The following is a 6,177-nucleotide window of genomic DNA, read 5'->3' as shown; positions in this document are numbered from 1 at the left end:
AGCAATTCTGAAATGCCTTTGGGGATCCCAATGAAGAATCAGTTGAACTGGCAATTAATTGAACAGATAGATATGATCATCTGACTGTCTAAATAGGAAAAGGACAGTCCCATGCTTGACAGGAACAAAAATCACTGCTGGAATCCACAGCTCAAGAAATCATTTGATACCTTGGAAAAGAATCTGAGAAGAGATATAGAAATAACTTAGAAATTGAAAAATGTGCTTTTCAAAATGCGATTACTTAGAAGGATGCTCTTATGTCTATAGTGAGTCCTGTTATCTCCTCCATCTTATGGAGATGGAGGAAAAAGCAACTGAAAGGTAAAATTAAACATTCAAGGGAAAAATAAGATATATAGATCTATAGATAGATATATCTGTGTCAATGAGAGTAATTAATGACTGGAACAAGGAATTAACAATTTGTAGAGACAGGATGTTCTAGGATGTTTCCCTAAGGGTTGTTCTGGTTTAAATAAGTCATGTCACCAGTCACATGGCTTCTGTCTCCCAGTAAGTTGTACCACATGATTACAGTAATCCCCTGGCTCTATTTATCTGTGAAATGACAGAATATATTTGTGCTGGATGCCCTAATCTGGGCAGGATAGAAAATGAAGATGGAAATATAAGTCTAAGTTTTAAGATGAGAAACACAACTCCTAGAAGAAAGGAAAAAAAGGAAACTGAACAATCCAAACATAAAAAAAGTTTGAATCCTGCCTCTAGCCAAATGTTTTGCATATATAGGCAAGCATATGCAGAATGTGTTTTTACAAAACATGTATCAACACAAAATGAATCTCTGCTTTTCTGTGGCTCACAATAGACAGGTTTAACTTCCCAGATAAGCAACAGCTGGCCAACAATCAGCCAAGAAGTTGATAGCTGCATGAAATAGATGACAATCCTACATTAAGGTGGATTTTTTAATATGTACGTATACATTGAAAAGCTTACATAGTTCTCTTTATTCTACTACCTTTTCCTTTTGCCTCAGAGAAACACATCTTCTGCTTTCTTCACTGCTAAATACAGACACTCCCTGCTAGCATCTGATTTTGTGATTTAAACGCTATGGTCCTCATCAAGTGCAATTAGTTTCTACGTGTTGTGCTGGTTTACTGTGTTGCCACTCCTGTTTGCATGCTAAATATTCCACTCTAGTGTGTAATTTACCTACAAGGAGTGAATAGCTGGAAAACTGATGATGCCATTTCTAGTCTTCTGGTTAAGTGCCGTCTGATCCTTGTCTACAATCTCAATGTTTTGTGCTGGAGGCACCAACTCCAGCCCTCTCTGCATTCAGAATCACATAGCCACTATCAGGAGTTCAGAACAGTTCTGTCTTTTCAGTCTCTGGAAATGATCTAGACATCACCCCTTGCAAAGGAGCTTGAGATGGCTTAAAATAACTAATATTTCTTTCTCAGAGATGAGGTGGAAATTACAGAACTAATGGGGTAGAGCTCTAGTTTGCTGACAGATTTTGTCCAGTTCAGTCATCTATACCAATGCACTTTCATCATCACAAATTAAATCCAAATACTGAATTCTGAAACAGGTCACAAACAAATGTAAAGATTGGCCACCACTTTCATCCTGTTTTCCACCTCTAGTATGCTTTCACAACATTAACTATCAGAAGGAATCTGTATTTGATACATAAAATGCTTATATTTATTTCCCATAAACAGACACCTGAGTTAGATTGTCCATAGACAGTAAGATTTGGAATTTGAGAGTTAGCACTGAGAGATATAATGCACAGCTCATATCACTGCCTATATCTACAGTTTTAATTAAAATAGAAAGACCTTTAATTGTAGATTTTTAGCATTGCTTTTTGGTCCTGAATCTTCTTTTGTAACAGTCTAAAGCATATTAGAATGAGTCAAAACACTTGTGTTCAGACTTTATCCACTTTTAGGACTTAATTTCTATTGTATCTCACCTTAGGGTCCTGATTCGTGAATCCTGCAGTTCTAGAGGTTGTAATTGATTGTGCCAGATATAAACAAAATAGAACAGTTACAAATTCTCCCATTAGAAAAACACTGCTGTAAGTTTTAGAGATACACACATGTATTTACACACAGCAATTGTCTGTTCTGCTCTTGAGTCTCTTTACAGACATTCTGCAAAGTCAACAGCCAAAGCCATCAGGAGAAGCAGACATGACCAATTGCAGGTTTCCTCACTTACCCAGCATGGTCACAATCCTTGCAGTTGCCTCTGCTTTGGAGGCAAAAAGACAAAACTTTATCTCTCCACAGCCCGGTTAGCACAAAAACCAATTTACAACAAAAAATATGGCTGTCACTTGTTCTTAAGGTCACCATTTTCATTACTGTGCTTATAGCATGATGATTCTTTTTTTGGCCTTATATTTTTGTTTAAAGACCAAAAGAAGTATACAACAAAACTCAACTCTTACTGTTATCATGTAAAGAAAGGTCTAGATTTTCAGGTGGAAGTCAATATTAAATTATTAAAAAAACAAATTTGGGGAAACAAAAAAATTTAATCTAGCTTCTAGGGCATGCTGAGGCTTGAAGGGTAGTGTGCTGGCTAATTCCCTGGTGAACTTCTCTGCTCTAGGTAGGATACCTGTATATCTGTCAGTCTGAATATTAAAAAGTTTAATTAAAATCTGGTTTTGCTATTCAAAAGAGATAAAGTAGATCTTTCACAGTGATGGTGGGGATAAACAGAGCAATGCAGATTTTGCCGATGACAAATCACTCTCCAGTGGTGTATATTTCAGCTCTCTGATAGAGAGAACATTTATTCTCCTGAATTAGGGATCTGGAGCTCTGGGTGATTCTGCCTTTTTCCCACATCACATCCATTTATATGTATATGAGCAGATGTCTACATCACATAACAATCATGATACAGGTTTGTTTGAGTCATAACCCCCAAACAAATTCCTCTGCCTATTCTCCACTTGAGGGTAGCTTGAGACATCAAAGTGTTTCAGGACAGCTGATCATATTGCTTGATATTTCCTGATCCACTGAAGATGCAGCTTCACTGCATCTTTTTCGGGTTTGCAGGTTTTATATCAGCATAAGTGGTACAATTTAAAACCTATTTCTACAGATTTTAGAGAGCATCCCAAATGAAAAGATACTAATTTATTTGTTCACCTGAAATACTTCCCTACACAGGCAATTCCAGACAAGTAACTGACATACACTGTGACAAATACCAGCATAATTTATGACCTAGCAACAAGCTGGTTTATAATTAATACTAACGTTGTGTTCTCATGTTATAGAATCAGAAGTTTGATATGAATTTTGTCAGTTATTTCTAGATTATACTCTTTAGACCAGTTGCTGCCATATCCCAAGAAAAAGATGCATATTTCTTTTCCCTGGAGAACTTTGGAGAACACAGTGTTACAAACCTGAGTAACTGAGAAAACAAGATCAGATTTTTGGTCTTCATTAGTAAGCTTGCATTTATGGCAAACATATAGGAAAGTAGTTAAATTAGCTTTTTAAAAATAGTTCTTCTTTCTTTCAGTGATTTTCTTTCAGCTAACACAGAGAATCTAGAGTTTGAAATTCTAAGACCAACTTTAAAATTTGGTTAGTCACCAAACTTTTGAGATTTAACATATCCTGCAGAAGCAAAGGAAGGAATGATCCAGACATCAAGATGCAAACATTTTTCTTCCATGCTTTTTAAGTTATTTCACTGCCTCTTCCACTGACAACATGCAGTACTCTGAAGTACATCATGCTGTATCAGAGGTTCACTTGTACAATCAACCTTAACCTGCTACCACTGAAAGCACTGAATAAATCCTTGATATGTCTCTATCTTAAAAAAAAAAAAAAAAAAAAAAGAAGAAAAAAAAGAGAGAGAGAGAAAAGGATGGTATCTAACAGTGCAGCTTGTGTATTTGTTACTAGGGAAACAAACAGTGAAGAGAAAGAAACCCTCAGTGTCCTTGTCATTTGGATCTTTCAGTAGAGAAGCGGAGCTTGTGTTAAAACAATGGAAACACTGTTCAGCTTTCAGGATCCTTTGCTGTCCTTGCTGAATGACAGACACTTCTTTCTCCCCCTTGTCCATCTTGTCATCTCCAAAAAGGAGAGTCACTTCTACATTTCACACTGGACTGCTGGTTATTTTTTTTGTCCTGTAAACTTTAATTCCCAATTCTGTGTAACCTGGTCAGTTCCTAACATCTAAACCGAGATCACAGCAGGTCTCTTGAAGTAAACAGAAGAGAATACCCTGATGTTGTGTTCATACCCATACAAAAGCAGACGCAGCAGCACTAAGAGTGCCAGGTTTGTGCTGCTTTGAGTTTGCACTGAATCAGAGCATCACCAGGACTTTAGAGAGCGTGAGAGGTGCAGCAGCATCAGGAGCCTGTGCAGCCGTGATCCCTGAAGGCTCGAGCATGTGTGACACCCTTGCCTTGGAGGGTCAGGGGCTGTGGGGTGTGTGGGAGCTTTGTCACCAGTGTCAGTGAACCAGGGACATGTCAGGGCATGTAAGTCGTGACTGACACCTCTCTGGTTCCAGTCAGTCATGAGGTGTCAGTCATGGCTTAGCTGGACTGACACCTCCCTGCATGGGTTGGGAGGGCAATGCAGAGATCAACACTATTTGTACCATGACTTTCTGCTCATTGCTAAATATGCACCACATTAGATTTAATGCAATTTCTCTATCAAACTATGCTACAATCCCGCTTCTTTTTCTGTTTCAATTATTATGTTGTTTGGCTTTAGCATATGCCTCATCTAATTCGTCTTGTGGGAACTGGATTAGGAAGCTGGATTTGGTGCGCTCTGAAGTGTAGCTGAGTAAATCCAAAGGATTGTCACCTTTCTCCTGTTTTTACAAGACTACAGCTTCCAGCACTGGAGCTGGAGACATGATTGGAAAATTGCAATAAAAGCCCTGCTGGAAATACTATCACAGATTTTTGTTTCCTGCTGTTTTGACAAAGCATATTTCTTCTTTAATGTGCAAGCATGGCTTTTTTGTACCATTCAAGACTGGTCGTTAATTTGCCATTAAAAAAGACAAAGGACGTGACAAAAAACTACATAAACATGTGAATATTAAAAAATTGATAGGCAGAATAAAACCAACTAGCACAGGGTTTATTGATCATAGCCACTAGCTGAATTGTAATGGATTCTCTTTCTCTAGTATTCCACTAAGCACCAAAGCCCCTTGGGTAAAGAAAACAAACCACTTGATAAAGATTAGGAAAAAAAAAAAAGGGTGTCAGGACTGACAAGGAAAGGAAGCGACAAACATGTTATTGACGGTGTGTGTTAGTAGGATGACAGCAGAGCCCTGCCCGGGGGTACAGTGCAAATGACAATTTCGTCACAGGCTCCAGCAGTTTGTGTCCCTACACTCCTTCTCTGTGGAAATAGAAGGGTACAGCCAAAATAAACCAGGGGCTGGCTTGTATTGACTTTGTTCAGAAAAACACAATTACTGCCAACAGACCTCGAATACTTGGGAAACTACTTGCATGGGAGTTGTGTTTTGGTTCCCGAATGTTGAAAGTTGTCCTTTTATACCATAAAACCTGTGTATTTTTTCTTTATAAGCAATGAGCTTTTCCCAAACTCACTGTCTCTGGAATCAAGAGCTGCAAGCGATCCTACTTGTCTTTCAGCCTCCAACTGGCCTTTTTTTCCTTAATGATTTTTCTACAGCACTCACGTTTTACCAGACCAGTGCCACCTCCTAGGGTTTTACCTGATTCCTGTAGGACAAATACTTTCTGGCGTGCAAACAAACTCTGAGCAATCCGACATTGCCGACTGCAGCGCCTTCACGTGGAAACCGCGCCCGGCGAAGCCCAGCACCGAAGGGGCTGTTCGGGCAGGGCCTTTGTCACCTCGCTCCGCTGCGCTGCGCTCCCGTCCCGCCGCTCCCCTCACGGCCGGCCCGCCTCAGCCCTCAGCGAGCGCGCGCCGCCCGTTTCCCGCCGCGCGCCGCCGCGAGCCCGACCCGCCGGAGGGCTGGAGGGGAGGGGGCGCTCGCGGCACGCGCCCAGCGGCACGCGCGCGCCCCCCTCCCCACCTCCCCGCCCCGCCGCGCGCACAACGGCCGGGGGGCGTGGCCAGGAGGGGAGGCGGAGCCAACGCCCGAACACACCCCCCCGCTGGCTCTGGCCCCGCC

Source organism: Lichenostomus cassidix, chromosome 15, assembly GCF_008360975.1.
Source record: "Lichenostomus cassidix isolate B80296 chromosome 15, HeHo_3.0, whole genome shotgun sequence".
Classification (NCBI taxonomy): domain Eukaryota; kingdom Metazoa; phylum Chordata; class Aves; order Passeriformes; family Meliphagidae; genus Lichenostomus; species Lichenostomus cassidix.
This window is presented reverse-complemented; position numbering follows the sequence as displayed.